We start from the raw sequence: 18,092 nt of genomic DNA, 5'->3' as shown, positions 1-18,092 counted from the left end.
CAAGCAAGTGGCTAGAGGGTGCAAGAAGTACAAACGAGGGTACAGAGTGGACAGATTCAAGGCCCCCAAGGTTTACAGAATCATACTCAATGATGGATTGAAAGCTTTAAAAAAAAAAAAAAAAAGGATTGGAAGCTTTCCCTTAAGATCAAGAACAAGACAAAGATGCCTGCTTTCACCACTTCTGTTTCGCAATGAACTGGAAGTTTTAGCTACCCCCATACTAAATACTAATTTGGGGACTGTTGCTTATTATGAATGGAGGCCTAGATAATATGGAGACTCTTGGTTACCAAGCATCTGCACTGTTGACCACCCATGGTCTTAGGACTCTAAAATGTACTGTGTGAGGAGGTTTTGGTTTTTTGTTCTTTTGAGAATGTTGACTGAGTCCATCTTGTGGTGTCATTGGGACATATCTGCTGGGGGGGTCTATCTCACGCTGTGTCTCTCCTCATTTTCTCTTATTTCTCTGTTTCTCTATCTGTCTCCATCCTCTGTCTCGCTTTCCCTCTGTCTCTCTCTCTCACACAGACACACACATACAGTCACACTCTCACACACTGCACAGAGTCAACAAGTCACCTCCCAAGCCTGTTGCACTCATACTCACTCCTTGCACAGAGAGTACACTGACTTCCTAGGAGTGTAGTAACATGGACCTATTTTCTCACCTGGGAAAAAAGCTGCCTATCTCACACACTCCCAAGCCTCAGGAACATGGAATCTGGGTGACTCTCCAGACTGAGGACAGCAAGGTTGCCCCATATGCCTTACTATATATAGTTTTTCCTAAGCAAGACACTGATTCCAGAATACATACCAGTTTCAGTACTTTCTGAGATGGACTCTAGTTACATAAAAGAGGATAATATGGAGGTCAGTTCATGTGTGTACTTTGTCATTGGTTCCTCTGGTAAGTATTGAACACCAAATGAGCAACAATAGTAGTGTCAAAGGCCCCCAAAGAAAGCACAGATTGCACCCATGGAGAAAGCATGAGCTTTTCCTGGGGAGATAGATATCTCTAGTTGATTGAAGCAGCAATTCCAAATTCAGAATTCAAGGCAGAAAAGTGCTTCTGAGTAATGTCCCCTACTGCACAGTTAACATCCTCCCCTTCCAACACTTCACCAAAATGGTCCTTAACCGATAAAAATACACTGTTCATTACCTTACATGTATTCACTTCAAAAAGAGGAAAACCAAGAGAGCAGAATTTCTAATTCAGGGAAAATGGGACAGGCTTATCATAGAAGTGGGTGGAGAGTCATTCACTGAGTTTTGGTGGACAAAATCTGGCACCACAGCCTTGGCAACATCTAGGAGGACACAGAATAAGTATCACTGCCTGAGTGGTGGTTCTCAGATATTAGTGAGATCAATGTATATATGAATCTAGAGGAAGACTGGATGGTAATTACTGGATAATAAGCATAAAATGAGCTATTGCTAGGCTATCCTCATTGGTGGATGAGGAGAAACCTTGGCTCAGGCCAAGGTCCCAGGTCCTGGATTCCATCTCCTCTTTGGGCACCCTACTCCGCGGGGTTGTGTTTCTCCCCTTTACTCTGCCCTTCTCCCTTGCGTATGCTCTCTCTTGCTGTATCTCTGTCTCAAATAAATAAATAAAACTTTTTTAAAAAGGCAAAAAAAAAAAAAGTAGTGGAGACTGACACAAAGTACCAACTTGTCTTCTAGCATATGTAGCATTTAGATGGCCGCTTTAAACAGGATGGAGGCACACTGGTGGGTTACCAAAATTCAGAGTTTGGTTCTCAGTTCTTCAGACCAGAAGCACACATTTATTATGCGTCCCAGCATGATTTGGCTAAGAGAGGCAATAACTGACCACAGAAGTGCTAGATTCATTAATTTCCCTGATAAATCCAAATGCTAAATGAATTTAATTTTAATTTAATTTAGCTAGCTAGTCAGAACATTTTCCATTCTGCAACATGGGTAACCAAAGTAAGATCTTAAAGTGTAAGAAAATAGAATGGTGGAAATGGGATGAAGATAATTGACATGATTATCCAGGTAACTGCGATGACCATTTTCTGTTGTGGCATTCCTCCTACATGGGTAAAAATATATACATTCCTGGTAGGAAATTTCTTTCCCTGTTAAGTACAGGAGACCCTTTTGACTTTTCTTTATTGAGAATTGGATCACATAACTTCAGCATTGAAGGGAACCAAAAGCCATCCAATCCCTCTGCATTTCCAACACAACATCCACTACCATCTCTATCCTTAGTTGGCCTGTGCTTGAAAAAGCCGGATGACAAGGAACTCACTACCTCTCAGGCATCTCTATTTTTGGGCAACTTTGATTGATAGGAGACTTCTTTATACTAAGATCAAAATCTGTCTTTATGGTTTCTCCTATGTGGTGGTTGGCTTCCCTTCAGCAACATCTGTAAAACAAAATTTATTTTTATGATGTGTATATCCTTGGAGTCCAGCTCCAGCAGGACATACAAGACAGGCCCATCTAAAATTTCTTCCATAATATCTTCCTCAGGCCAAACATTGCTGGTTTATTCAGTCATTCCTTGGGATCTGTTATCAAATTTTGGCCATTCTTTTTTTTTTTTTTTAAAGATTTTACTCATTTATTCATAAGAGACAGAGAGAGAGAGAGAGAGAGAGAGAGAGAGAGAGAGAGGCAGAGACACAGGCAGAGGGAAAAGCAGGTTCCATGCAGTTAGCCCTATGTGGAACTTGATCCCGGGGCTCCAGAATCATGCCCTAGGGCAGACGCTTTAACCAGCATCCCAAATCTTGGCCATTCTTTTGTGTATTGTTTTAGTTTACTCATATCCATTTTGAATAGGGATGTGTCAAGGTACATGGAAAGAAACATGGCTTTCATAGTCAAAGACATCCAAGCTTCATTGCTGGTGAATGATAATTTCCTTTTTCCAGCTGTCTTAGAAGAATTAAATAAGATTTTGAATTTATTTATTCATTCATTCATTTTCTCTTTCTTGTGCTACATAATGAAGATGGATGGTATATTACATGGATAGAGATGTAATAGGACTGTAATAGAACCATCATAGAACTTATATTAAAATGACAGTAATAATAAAGTTTTAAATAAATGCTATGCTGAGAGAAATATAAGGTGCTATGGGAGCATACAAATAGGGCTTCTAACACAGCAGGGGTGGTAGTAATTATAGGGGAGGTTTCCTGAGGAGAAATGATCTTCCCTCCAAACTAATTTCTATTTATTTATTTTTTAAAATTTTTACTTATTTATTTGAGAGAGAGAGGGAAGAGAGGGGTGGGGGGGGGGTGTGGATGGAGAGAAAGAATATCAAACAGATTTCCAGCTCAGTGCAGAACCCAGTGCAGGGCTTTATCTCACAGTCCCAAGATCATGACCTGAGCCAAAATCAAGAGTCAGTCCATTAACCAACTGAGCCACCCCAGTGCCTGCTGATTTCTATTTATTATTTATGTTGTTGTAGTATCTCTCTTTTTTCTTAAAATTTTATTTATTTGAGAGAGCTAGAGAGAGAGAGATAAAAGAGAGAGAGAGCAAGCAGGGAGGGGCAGAGAGAAAGAATCTGAAGCAGATTCTGCATTGAACACAGAGCTTGACGTGGGGCTCAGTCCCATGACCGCAAGATCATTACATGAGCTGAAACCAAGAGTTGGACACTTAACCGACTGAGCCACCCAGAAGCCCCGTATTATTTATTTTTATGTAAGTTTCTCAAGATACTTTTTAGAAGGACATGAGATATAGTAAAAAAAATAAAAAAGTATATTCATCTGAGTATCTTATTGAAACGCTAAATCCAACATATGCCAAACTGTGTGCATCTTTTCTCAAAAGTCAAGATTCTCTTCTATATTTACCTTAGAAAGTGTTACAACTAAAGATCTGTCTCTTTGCCCCCACACCATCCCAATCCCTACATCCAATGACTTACCAAATCCTGTAGATTCTTTATAAAGAATTCTTGTGAATTTTTCTCTCATAAATAACCAATAAGTTTGGGCCACTATGAAGACTTAAGAGACTGTCCACTGGAAGGCAGAGCTGAGAAATGGAGAGACATTGAGTATCACACTTTGCTTTTGGCCAAAATGGAGTTAATAACACTGCCTACTTTGTTATGGGATCAAGGAACCCACTATAGCAAAAGAGGTGCCGGCACACAGGATACACTGGTCCCATCGCTCACTTCACCATCCCAAAGCCACCAACCTGACAGAATGTTGGGATGACATTTTTCTTTCTTAATAACAGCTTTATTGAGATATAACACATGTACCATAAAATTCACCTTTTTAAAGTATACAATTCAATGATTTTTGTCTATTCACAAAATTGTGCAAGCATCAATACTCTTAATCCTAGAACATTTTCATCACTTTCAAAAGAAACCCAGTACCCCATTCCTGCCTCCCTCAAGGCTGACAATCACTAATGTACTTCATGGTTCTACAGATTTGTCTATTCTGGACATTTCATATAAAGTGAATGATACAATATACGCCCTTTTGTGATGGGCATCTTTCACTTAGCACACTATTGTCAAGGTTCATCCACACTATGCAGCGTATCAGAACTACATTCCTTTTTACTGCTTAGTAACATTCTATTACATGGCTATATACCAAAAAAACAAACCAAAGCAGAACCAAAAAACCCCACTACCTACTTTGTAGGTTTGTTGTGAATTAAATGAATGGATATGTGTAAAGTGCTCAGGATGGTGCCAGGCCCATGAGAGCTTACCAGTCATGGTGGTTTTGTTATGATCACACTTGATCCTTAAATTCAGTCAGGCAGGAATCCAGCACTTCCACAAACATTTTCATTTATGTGAGCTAATAAACATACTTTTTGTTTAGCCCCAGCTTTAGCTTTTTAGTGTGTATATTTGATTTTCTCCTGAAAATATATAAATCTTAATAGACATAGTCCCATTGACACTGTAACCAACACAGAAGGCAAGGGCAACATCTTATTTCTCTTCGTAACCCCAGCATCTAGCACAGCACCTGGCATGGAGTAGGCATTAGCTGAATACTTGGAAAATAGGCAAATTTATTCCAGGAGGTGCTGGGAACACAAGGATAAACAAGAACCTGCCTGAAGGAGTTGGCTTTTGGAGGGAGCCCTGTTAATTGTTTTTGGAGCTCTGTTGTTTCCTCTCAGGGCCCATTAAAGCACAGTAGAGACAATGGCTGGGGCCCACAATCCTTTCTGGGTCATAAGAGTATTTAAAATTTTTTTTTTAATCAGAAGAAAAAAATGAACTTTTAGGTAAAAAAATGAAATGTTTTAATATTATATTGGCCTTTATACCAATGCAATCATAAAATATTACATATATGTGTGTATGTATTTGTATTATTATTATTATTATTTATTATTATTATTTTTTAATGGGTGAAGGAGTCCATGAAGGCAAAAGTGCCTAGAGTCCGTGGAAGCTGCAATGCAGTCTTGCTTCTTTTGTCTGTTCTTTGTCTTCTTTCTCCTTAGAGTTCTTTTTCCCTTCACACTCATTCTCACATACTCAGTCCTTTAGTTTGATTTTAATTTTCTCTTTGATCTGACACATTATTTCTATATGTTCTTTGGCTATTATTTATAATTAATGTCAAATATTTTTTATTAAAAATACTCTAGGCCCACTTTATGTCCTTATTTATTTTTAAAAAATATTTTATTTTATTATTTTTTAAAAGATTATTTGAGGGAGAGAGAGCACATGAGAAGAGGGGGAGGGGCTGAGGGAGAGGAAGAAAATCTCAAAGAGACTCCATGCTGAGCCCAGGGCCCAGCTTGGGGTTCAATCTCATGACCCTGAGATCACGACCTGAACCAAAACCAAGAGTTGAATCTTTAGCCAAATGAGCCACCCAGGTGCCTCTATTATTTATTTATTTATTTTTAAATTTTTATTTAAATTCTATTAGTTAACATGCAGTGCAATATTGGTTTTAAGAGTAGAATACAGTGACTCATCATTTACATATAACACCCAATGCTCATCACAAGCACCCTCCTTAATACCCATTCCTCATCTAGCCCATCCCCCATCTATCTCCCTCTATCAACCCTCAGTTTGTTCTCTATTATTAAGAGTCCTTTTTGGTTTGTTTACCTCTGTCTAAAAGATTTTATTTTTAACTAATCTCTACACTCAGTATGGGGCTCAGACTCACAACCCCAAGACCAAGAGTTGCATGCTCTACTGACAGAGCCAGCCAGACACCCCATGACCTTTTTTTTTTTTTCCATGACCTTTTTTTTTTAAGGGAGAGATCTATCTATCTATCTATCTATCTATCTATCTATCTATCTATCTATCATCTATCTATCAAGTTTTAATTCCAGTATAATTAACATACAATTTATATTAGTTTTAGGTATATAATACAGTGATTCAATAATTCTATACATTTTCAGTGCTCATCATAATAAGCATACTCTTAATCCCCTTCACCTATTTCACTCATTTCACCCATCCTCCCACCCACCTCCTCTCTGATGATGTTCTCTATAGTTAAGAGTTTGTTTTTTGATTTTTCTTTTTATTTTCCTGTGTTTTGTTTCTTAAATTCTGCATATGAATGAAATCATGTGATATTTGTCTTTCTCTGACTGACTTATTTCACTTAGCATTATAGTTCTATCCATACTGTTGCAAATGACAAGATTTCATTCTTTTTGCTGGCTAATATTCCATTGTATGTTTATATATCTTCTCTTTACATTCATCAATTGATAAACACTTGAGCTGCTTCCATAGCTTGGCTATTAAATAATGCTGCTATAAATTTATAAGTTCATGTATCCCTTTGAATTAGTGTTTTTGTGGGGTTTTTTGAGCAAATACCAAGTAGTGTGATTACTAGATCATAGGGTAGTTATATTTTTTACTTTTTGAGGAACTTCCATATTGGTTTCCAAGTGGTCACACCAGTTTGCATTCCCATCAAGAGTGCACTAGGGTTCCTTTTTATCCACACCTTGCCAACGCTTGTTGCTTTATGTCCTTTCTTGATCCATGTAACCATACCCATGCTGCCCCCAGGCCCTCAGCCGCCAGCCTGGCTTCTTGGCTGAGGAGGCAAAGCCCTGAGAGTTGCCACATTTGTCTCATCACCTAAGACTGACTGCTGATCTGGCTATCTGGGGGCAAGGGCCAGGCTTTGGTTTGAGGTCCATTGCACCAGGCACTGTGGGAGCAACCTGCAGCATGTCTAGCACTCAGTTCTAACCAAGCAGCTGCCCAAAGGGACTATTCTCAGGTTGAAGTGGTGTCATGTGGTCCATCTATCAACATTTTTTGAGACGCTATAGTCTGCTCTCCTATTGTACCATCTTGTATTTGCTTTCCTTCCTTTTTTGGGCCTCATTTCCTTCCTCTTCTGGGGAGGTCTCAATTCTTCCTTTGACCTCACTCTTGCTTTCCTGAGATTGCACTCCCCAAGAATTGGTCACAAATAGGTTACATTTATTAAGACTTTCTTTTTTTTTTTTTTTTTTTTTTTTTAATTTTTATTTATTTATGATAGTCACACAGAGAGAGAGAGAGAGAGGCAGAGACACAGGCAGAGGGAGAAGCAGGCTCCATGCACCGAGAGCCCGATGTGGGATTCGATCCCGGGTCTCCAGGATCGCGCCCTGGGCCAAAGGCAGGCGCCAAACCGCTGCGCCACCCAGGGATCCCTATTAAGACTTTCTGTATGCCAAGCTCTATCCCAAACTTTAGCATTGGATTTTCATGTCGGCCCTATAAAGTAGGGATCATTATCATGTCATTTTTACAATTAAAGAAAATCAGGCCTAATGTCACAAGTTATGTATTGCATTTGATTATTGGTTTAGATAATTCCCAATTCAAGACCCTCTGGATCTTTAAATGTTTATAATTGATAGCCTATAAAAACTAACGGAAGACCTGAAGCACCACAGCACATTGGTATTCCCATGTTTTGCATCTCTATGCTGTAGTTTGAACTGCCAAGTCTTTAAAATTGATGAAGAAATATTAGATCACAATTTTCATCTTCTCTATAGCAACATTTTGAAAATATTTTTCATCTGCCATTTATTTTGCCAGTTCTTTTCCTCCCCTTCCCCCCCTCCAAGTAACTTTATTTAAGTTTCGTACAAGTTTTTAAACTTTGCGTATCATTGAAAAAGATGATTTCTTGTGGATTATATTTGGAGGATGCTTATTACATGGTGAATGAGCCAGGGCAGTTGTCCAGGCTAGCAGGAATTCTTATTACCACATTACCGTACTACCACAGAATTGGTAGTATGGATTTTTCCTTTTCTTTAGCAATTAACAATGCAAAATTTCTCTTCTGCTTCGTGGAATTACTTGCTGCAAGATGATTGTCTGATTTCGTGTTCAGCTCTGCAAACTCTACTCCTATAAGAAGGAAACTACTCATTTTAAGGAAGCTCCTCAGGCCAGCAGCCTATGGACTCTAGTCTCATTGCTATAAACTAAATTTTGTGTCTTCTGTACTTGAGGGTGTGCAATGTAGCTCACCGTGGAGAACTACATTCTGCTAGTTCTGCACATGTGTATCTTCTGTGATTTGAAGTTGGGATCATCCTTACTTTGATCTTCACTGCTTTTAGCAGCACTTCCTATTTGTGGTTAGGGCTTTCACATGTTTCCTAGTTTCATCAAAGATGGACAGAATTTGCATTTATGTTCCTCTTTCCTACTTTATTATTTTTTTCCAGGGTGATAAGATGATAAGAAAAATATATAGGTAGAACAGTTATGGGTATAATAAGTATGTGCCATTTCATCCCCCTGACAGTTTAAGAAACTTAAAATTGACTTTATAGAATATAGATCCAAAGAGGATGTTAGAATCATCTGAACGTAACACAAAGGTTTCTGAAAATTAAAGGAAACTCGAAACTCATCCAGGGAAGACTGGGGAACACGAAGCAAGAATTACTAGTTACTCCAGAAACTAGAATACCTAGTTTTTCATATAGCATCCTCCTACATTTAATAGAGACTAGTAATTAATAGATAACACATACAAACACTTATTCATGGAATTTTATCTAAAAATTTCCAGTCCTTAGAATTTAGGAGGGGGGATTAAATTATGGACTTAATTTTTCCTTAGAGTTAAACTTGAAACTTACTTTTTCATACACACATATAGACACACTTACATAGAGATTTTAAAACATTTCAATATTTACCTTAGTTAAATTCAATTTCTTGGAAGACCTTTGAAAACCTCTCTATCTATATACCCATGTGCATTCATACCCATATACGTATGTATGAATACACTCACATACACTTACATATCATAAATATATATACACTTAAACACATATATACAAATGTGTATATTTTCTACCTCATAAAATATTTCATAAATATTTTTAAAATTTCATTATATTTCACAAATTTCCAAAACAAGTTAAGAATGCCAAATTACAACTAAATTAATATAACATTAAAATAAAATGAAACTTAATAAAGAAATAAAATTACATTTTTGAAGACTTTAAGCAAGTTTGTGTAAAACAGTATCTGTAAATTCAGCTAATTTTAACAAAATCAATTCACAAAGGACATTACAGATTTTATCTCATGATATCATTTACATTTATTTCTCTCAAGTATCAAGCCAGATGTTATAATTTTTTTATATAAATAGAGAACATTTAGAAAACTTAAGTCATAAAATATTTCAGGCACTTCAGTTCTGGCATAAATCGTAACTGATTCTTTGTATGGAATATCCTCCAAGTGCATTATTCTGTAATTTTCATAATTATGAGAGAGAGAAAGCATGTGGCCATCTTTAAGAATTAAGGTTCATATATAACTTATTTCACCAACAAACATTTTTCTATTTTAATTAATATCAAATAAATACCCACTTGAGTGATAACACATCTTTCAGTTCTGTTATATACTTTTGCTACGGTATTTTTGGGCTAAACAAAACATTTAGAATAAAAGTTACCAAAATTGGAGTTGTGCAAATTAATTTAAGAAACTTCATAAAGGAATTTTACTAAAGTAGGAGTTGTGATAGCTTCCTTTCCCTTCTTGATTCTGAAGCAGCTCTTAAGGCAGAATTATTAACTGGCTCAAAAGAACCCCCTCTATCCTTGTTTCTCCCTCTAGAATCTCTATATGGGAAAAACATCATGATAATTTTCTGGGTATATTTCATTTTAAGTACCTGTATTTTTCTCCCTAATATGTTACTTGATTCAGTCTATCAAGATCATAGTTATCCCTGAAAGAAAAAATTCAAGAAAAATTCATTCTGGAACAAAAGTTATGACTTTAGGGATGATTTAGATCATCGTGGCATTTTACTTTCCTTAAATGGATTCCACCTTACTTCAGTATACTTGAGAACCATTGATCATCCTAGAATACACAAAACTAGTAGTTTTAAAAATTGTTTTCACGGACAAATCACACATTTAATGAGAATTGATAAGACTTATAATTTCTCAATTTCTCACACATATAAATCATACATTAATTCTGGTGAAAACATACTCATCAAAAATAAGTTTCAGAAAGGAGTTTCTCATATTTATGAATGGAAATTTAATAACTACTTTTAAGGATCAATGAATTTGGAGACTATACCTATCTACACTATTATCTATCCATATATTTAAAACCTTGACTTCTATTGAATTTACTTTGCGGAGTTAAAATTTTTCATTATTTTAGATCCTCTCTATTTTAAAGTTGACATGTAGAAGGCATTTTACATAATGTGGGGATTATTACCTTCTTGATTTAGTAGAATTTGCTTTGAAAACTTGCAGAACATTATGTGGATCTCAAGTAGTTGATGTGCCCAGGGGTACGCAAGAGGATCAGAGGATAGAGGCATTGGCAAAAGGGAAAAAACCCAAATAGCATCCATTAAGGGAAGCCTGTAAAAGACTGGGCAATCTCATGTAAGAACAAGCTTTGGTACTAGGAAATTGCTGATCCCTAAATGATGCTGTAGATTTAACAGAGGCCATGCTGAAAACTGTGGCAGGCATGAGATGCATTTGTAGAGGGGGATAGAAACTGCTTCCCACTACCAAAGAATCCTCCTGTTAGTTCAGTGAACAGATGAACTACTTATAGTGCCTACTAGTGAAAAGGACCCTCTGCATATCTACACAAAAATGTTCATTATGATTGTTATGATTCAAAATTATTCTAGGAGTTCTACCCTATGTAATAGGATAAGAAAAAAGAATAAAATGTAAAAAGATGTCATTAATATTAACAAATGTAGGATAATATGAATTGTGTGATTCCATTAAAATATATGTGTATAATTATATCAAAGAAAATGATTTACTTTTTGGAGCACCTGAGTGACTTAGTCAGTAAGCATCTGACTTGATTTTGGTTCAGGTCATGACCTCAGTACTGTGAGATTGAGCCCTGCATTGGGCTCTGTGCTTAGTCGTGCTTGCTCTTTCTCTCTCTCTCAAATAAACAAATCTTAAAAAAACAAAAAGGACTTACTTTTTGGTAACATATACTTATATTTTTTGTTTTCTATTCGTCTTCAATTGTTTGCACTTGTGAATGTGTATGAATTTTGGTAATAAAAATGGAAAACTCTACCTAATTCAGAGGTCCTTAGGCTAGAAGTACCTGGGTTGCTCAGCCAGGTAAGTGTCTCACTCTTTTTCTTTTTTTTTATTTAAATTAAATTTGCCAACATATAGTATAACATCCAGTGCTCATCTCATCATGCACCTCCTTAATGCTCATAATCTGTTACCCTATCCCTCAACCCACCTCCCTTTTTCAACCCTTTGTTTCCCAGAGTTAGGAGTCTCTCATGGTTTGTCTTCCTCTCTAATTTTTCCCCACTCAGTTTCCCTCCCTTCCCTTATGGTCCCTTTCACTAGTTCTTATATTGCATGTACGAGTGAAACAATATGATAATCGTCTTTTTCCAATTGACTTATTTCACTTAGCATAATACCCTCCAGTTCCATCCACATCAATGTAAATGATAGGTATTCATCCTTTTTGATGGTTAAGTAATATTCCTCTCTCTCTCTCTCTCTCTCTCTCTCTCTCTGTGTGTGTGTGTGTGTGTGTGTGTGTGTGTGTGTGTGAATACCACATCTTTTAAGTGTCTCACTCTTGATTTTGGGTTAGGTCATGATCTCAGGGTTGTTAGGTCCAGCCCCACATTGAGCTCTGCATTGGGCTCTGTGCTGGGTGTGGAGCCTGCTTAAGATTTTCTCTCTCTCCCTCTGCCTACCTTCTCTCTTAAGAAAAAAAGTCCTTAGGCTACAAGGAAAATAGCTCTATTTTTCTAACTTTTCTATTTTTCTATATTTCATACAATCACTGTCAGAAAATTTGTGTATTTCTTAAACACTCTGTATATATCTTTCACAGCAGAATGAGCAGAAATCTTGAATTAAGAGTTCTGTAACTTTTTTCTTTATATAAATGTTGGCTTTTAGTCTTTCCTTTTTCTCTTGTAATAGGAATATTCGTAACCCAGGAAAATTCCATTATGAAGAGTTAAGGAATCAGCATAGAAGATTCATTCACAGTAGTGAAATTTCATGCAGTTATCAAAATAATGGCTTAAAAGAATTTTAATTAGGGGTGCCAGGGTGGCTCATTTAGTTAAGTATCTATCTTTGGCTCAGGTCATGATCTCAGAGTCCTGGGATCAAGCCCCACATCAGGCTCCATGCTCAGCGGGGAGTCTGCTCCTCCCTCTCTCTCTCTCTGTCCCTCTTTCCTGCTTGTTTTCTTTCTCTCTCAAATAAATAAATAAATAAAATCTAAAAAATTTTAAAACTTTAATTATATGAGAAAAATTTCAAAATACAATGATTTAAAATATGAGAAAAACAAATCATTTATGCAGTGTGATCCCAGCTACATCTTAAAATTAAAATGTGCCTAGGAGGAAGAAGATAGACCAAAATATAAACAGTGGTGAGAGGACAGGTCACATATTTTCTTCTTTATATTTTTTCCTTAGTTTCCAAGTCAAATTGAATGAGTACATCTTATTTTTGTCAATAGGAAAAAATCAATATTTTAAAAATGTTAAACAGTAAAATATAGATTCAAATAAGTAAAAGCTGTCAGAAATGAGAATGGAATTTATGAGTGTGAAGCAGAAATAGGAAGATAGAGGCAATTCTGTGCTGACACATGGAGAATACGAAGAGCTGAAGAGACTCTATTTAGTAAGATGACCTCATTTGATTTATAGAGAATAGTGTCTTGATCTTGTACATTTATTTTTTCAGTATCCAAATCAGGGACTTTCATATTGTGCTGAGAAGCCAAAAAAATGCAGAGGATAGATAATCTTTCATTAGAGCCCAAATTTCTGCAGGCAGCCATTCCTCTCTTGACAGAGCTTCAGTAGTGGTGTGCTCCTGTGGTCCAGCTGAGCAGGCTCATCTCCATCTTGTCAGCACATAGAAGAAAATAAAACTGCAGGCATCTGAGTTACTCATAGCGAGCTAAAGCTAAAAAAAGAGGCGACAGGGTGGAGGTGGGTGGTGATGGCATGGATCCTAAGCACGGCTTTCAAGGCATAAATACTTATGGTGCACAGAGTATCTACAAACTGGGAATGTAACTGAACAGACAGCATGGAAAGACAGGAGTCTTTGCTGGGGAAAACTAAGAAAAGATGGCCACACCCTATATAATTTGCAACCTCTTATATATACTGCATTTAAAGCAGCATTTCAAAAAGTAAGCTTGTCATCATCCATTTCATCTCCTTTTTTCTCCCTTATTTATGTTCTGTTAATTAAAGAAGGAGGCCATTAGGAACACTTGGGTAGCTCAGTCAGTTAGGTTAGTGTTTGCCTTTGTCTCAGCTCTTGATTCTGTGGTCCTGGGGTCTTGGGATCAACCCCTGCGTTAGGACTCCCTGTTCGGTGGGAAGCCTGCTTCTCCTTACTCTGCCCCTCCCCCTGCTGTGCTCTCTTGCTCACTCTCTCTCAAACAAATAAAATCTAAAAAAATAAAAATAAAGAAGAAGGCCATTAGACAGAGGTAGCTCTAATGCTGGGGCAGCCCATCTAAGCAAACCAAACTCTAAACCTGTAAATGCCTTGAGGTTAAAAAATTGAAACCTAAGGACAACCAGTCCCAAATGGCCAGCTAGGCTTTAAGCAATAGCCAGTCTATTTCCCTGTCTTGCTTCTGTACTCTCTCTGTTTAAGTCTTTACCCTGATTCCTGTGATCCTAGCTACTTCCTACTAGGTGCTATCTGGTTGGAATGAATAAATGCTTAAATAAACTTAAAAACTTTAATATACTTGGGGTGCCTGGTGGTGCAGGTGGTTGAACCTTGGGATTCTTGGTTTCAGCTCAGGTCAAGATCTCAGGGTCTGAGATGGAGCTCAGCCTCCAGCCCTGAGTGGAACCCCACATGAATCTCCGGGTACAGCCTTGCCTGGGGCTCCATGCTCAGTGAGTATTCCACTTGAGATTCTCTTTCTCTCCCTCCCCACTTTCCCCCACCCACTTTTTCTAGCTCTTTCTCAAATAAATAAATAAATAAATAAATAAATAAATAAATAAATAAATCTTTTAAAAAACTTTAATATGCTTCACTTTGTCATTTAAACTTCTGTTAACCTGACCTCCACTGTCCCAATTCCCAATGCTCATTTTGTCTTCTCTGCAGTCATCTCCTATATACAATTAGTCAACAAATCTTCAACAAGTATGCAAAAAGTATGCAACATTTCACAAATCTAGTCCCTTATTTCTGTTACATTGCCATTATCCTCACTTAGAATCTCATTGCTTCTCATATGAGCTCTTGAAATTATCTCTTAAGTGCCCCTACTCAAATCTAGGTGATATAATCGGTTGATCAAAATGTTATTATTGATTTTCTCAAAAACTTTTGATTTCTTCCTCTTAGCCAAGGTTGCATTCTTGTGTGATACTTTGTTATAATCTATTTGTATAATTGTTCCATTCCCTGCTCTACAGTAAACTTTTTGAGGGCAAGGATACATTGAATTTATTTTTCAGTCCTTCTCAATGCTACATGTATTTAAAAGTCATAACAGTGCTTGTTTCATATAATCGTGGGCCCTTGATGCATAATTATTAACTTAGCTTCATTACCCTCTTACCTCAGTTCCAAGGAGCTCCTTCTAAAAGCATGCCTTAGATGAGAGAAATGGGGCTGATACTTCCTCTCTGAACCACAAAACTACTTCCTGAGCACCTGTTGCCTCCCATATCCTCAGTCAGTGGTGGAAATGCATTAATGTGCAGTCCGTCAAAAATACTGAGGTTATCATCCTTTTTCCACAACTACCTGTTTGCTGGTAGGTGTTGGCACCTCTATCTCTGTTAGGAATTGTTGCCCATAATATTAGGCACAAGTAGATGCAGCTCCTCCACTTTGATAGACACAAGTTCTTAATTGCATATAGTTCAGGACTGATTGCTGTTACACTGTCGCCACCATGAAGGATGCTCTGCCTACTTTCCTAAAAGCTCTTTGCTCTGTTGCTGGGAATCTCTGTTCCTCATGCTCTCTTCCACTCTACCATTGCCAGTGCTCCAGTATTCTGCAATAAAGTCGAACCTCTCTGCCTCTGCTCCAGCCATGGTTAGGGGTGCTCTCACCATGCCCCTGGAAGCTCATTCTTTCAAGTATTCTTTTTTTTTTTCAAATATTTTATTTATTTGGGAGAAAGCGAGAGAGAGAGAGAGAGCACAGGTCGAGGGGAGAGGTAGAGGGAAAGGGACAAGCAGACTCCTCGCTGGGTGAGGAGCCTAAGATGGGGTTTGATCCCAGAACCCTGAGATCATGACCCTGAGCCAAAGTCAGATGCTTAACCAACTGAGCCACCCGAACACCACTTAAGTATTCTTATTTCAGAAGGAAGGTCCTTTGTTATAGAATTTTTCTGTCCTATGAAAAACTCAGTGCAACCTTTCTCTCAAGAGAAGGGCTGGGATTTTCATCTTTTCTCTGGGCCAGTGAGTTGAGGGATCTAACAGAGTGCCTCAAATAGACTTATGGCTCTTTGATTTTCTTTTCTTTTTTTTTTTTTTAAAGGTTTTATTTATTTATTCATGAGAGACAGAGAGAGAGGCAGAGACACAGGCAGAGGGAGAAGCAGGCTCCATGCAAGGAGCCCAACGTGGGACTGGATCCCCAGCCTCCAGGATCAGGCCCTGGGCTGAAGGCGGTGCTAAACTGCTGAGCCACCAGGGTGCCCGGCTCTTTGATTTTCAAGCAATTTACTCAGACCATTAAATACTCTAGACATTAACATAGTGTGTGTGAGGGCGTTTGTTCCTGTAAGCTTTTGCTTTTAGCCATTAATATAGTCCCAGACTTCCAAGGGCTATAAGCAAGTAAATATAGGATTTTTAGTTATGACCATCTTTCTGTCCTTTTTTTTTTTTTTTTTCTTCTTGGAGGACTGGCACAATTAGACCCACCCGTTTTGCCTAGTACTTTGCAGGCTATACTAATGAGAGGGAGTTGAGTAGGAAAAATGGAGCTCTGAACTAGGTGAAACAAAAGTCAACGTAAAGCTTATTTGAAGATGGTACAATACAAAAACTATAAGTATACTAGAGATACCTAAAAACAGAAGAAAAGCTTCCGAAACAAGAAAAGCTTTCAAAAGAAGACAAGAGGGATCCCTGGGTGGCGCAGCGGTTTAGCGCCTGCCTTTGGCCCAGGGCGCGATCCTGGAGACCTGGGATCGAGTCCCACGTCGGGCTCCCGGTGCATGGAGCCTGCTTCTCCCTCTGCCTGTGTCTCTGCCCCTCTCTCTCTCTCTGTGACTATCATAAATAAATAAAAATTAAAAAAAAAAAACAAAAGAAGACAAGAAATTTCAGTACCTACAGACAAAAGTAAAATGCAAGTATAATGATAAATTAAAGAGCTTAACACCATCTGCAAACATTTGCAAAGACCAAATCTGCAAAAGCCAAACCCTAGAGGAAATCTCTGCAGTGTGGTAGGCACTGAGTGGTTGAATCTTTCAGCACTCCTTAAGGAGGCAGCCACATAGATCCAGCTAGAGTTATGTTCTAATTTACTGATCCCTGTTTTCCCTGGTCACAGCTGAATGGCCTAGGACTAAGCTTTACATCCAAGCTGGGTCCATCACAGTCCTTTCGCTAGACCCACTGGTTCTCAACTAGACATGATTTTGCCCCCAAGGGACATTTGGCAAAGTCTGGAGACACTTTTGAGTGTCACAACTGGCATCAGGTAGGTAGAGAGGTCAGGAATGCTGCTAAACATCTCACAATTCACAGGAAAACCCCCTACGACGGAATTAGCCTGTCCAAAGTGTCAATAGTGCTGAGATTGATAAACTTCACAGTTGATTGATCCCTGGTTTGGGCCTTACCCAGACTGTTCCTCATATGGGTATGTACAATTAAAAGTTAGATGAGGGGTCCCTAGGTAGCTCAGTTGGTTAAGTGTTCCACCCCTGGTTTGGGTTCAGGTTATAACCTCAGGGTCATGAGATTGAGCCCAGCATCTGGCTCCCTGCTCAGCACATAGTCTGCTTGGAATTCTCTCTCTCCCTCTCTTTCTGCCCCTCCCACCTCTCAAAAAAATAAATAAAATTATTAAAAAATTAATTTAAAAAATTGGATGAAAAACATTCCCCTGATAAGTGATGGTGAGATGGGGGAACTTTAAGTTTTACTTATTCTTGAGTCAGAGAAAAGACATTGCCTAGAATTCACAAAAACATTATAATAAGTCATAATTCAGATAAATTGTTTTTTAGAGAAAGGGTTTGGTTTATTTATTTTTTTTCCTTATGGCTCTTTCTCCACAACATTCAATATGAGAGACTGTGTTGAAGCGTTAACTGTACAGTTTTTAATATCAGTCATAATGAATCCCTTACTCAGTCTGGCATCCAGTAATCCAAAACCAGCTATTTCAGTTGCAACGAAATTAGACAACTATTGTCTAATTCTCTGCCTATGGTGCATGATGGAAAAGATGCAAAGTTAATTTAGGGTAAACTTTTGCTCCCAGTGATGTTAACAACAACAACAACA

General features: G+C 37.9%; 1 long non-coding RNA gene across 7 annotated transcripts in view; it reads right to left on the bottom strand.

Moving 5' to 3' along the window:
- Window positions 1–1,664: 1,664 nt before the first annotated feature.
- LOC111091542 overlaps window positions 1,665–18,092 on the bottom strand; it is a 41,794-nt gene continuing 25,366 nt past the window's right edge. For 4 of the 7 annotated variants that reach the window (XR_005375699.1, XR_005375704.1, XR_005375703.1 and 1 more), the window contains 2 exons: window positions 3,950–4,059; window positions 1,665–2,419 (listed from right to left, as the gene is read on the bottom strand). This is a non-coding gene — a long non-coding RNA (uncharacterized LOC111091542). The remainder of the gene's footprint in view (window positions 2,420–3,949; window positions 4,060–18,092) is intronic. The other 3 variants (XR_005375701.1, XR_005375705.1, XR_005375700.1) reach the window with 2 other exon arrangements.

The sequence above is a fragment of the Canis lupus genome, chromosome 21 (assembly GCF_011100685.1).
Source record: "Canis lupus familiaris isolate Mischka breed German Shepherd chromosome 21, alternate assembly UU_Cfam_GSD_1.0, whole genome shotgun sequence".
Classification (NCBI taxonomy): Eukaryota; Metazoa; Chordata; class Mammalia; order Carnivora; family Canidae; genus Canis; species Canis lupus.
This window is presented reverse-complemented; position numbering and strand designations above follow the sequence as displayed.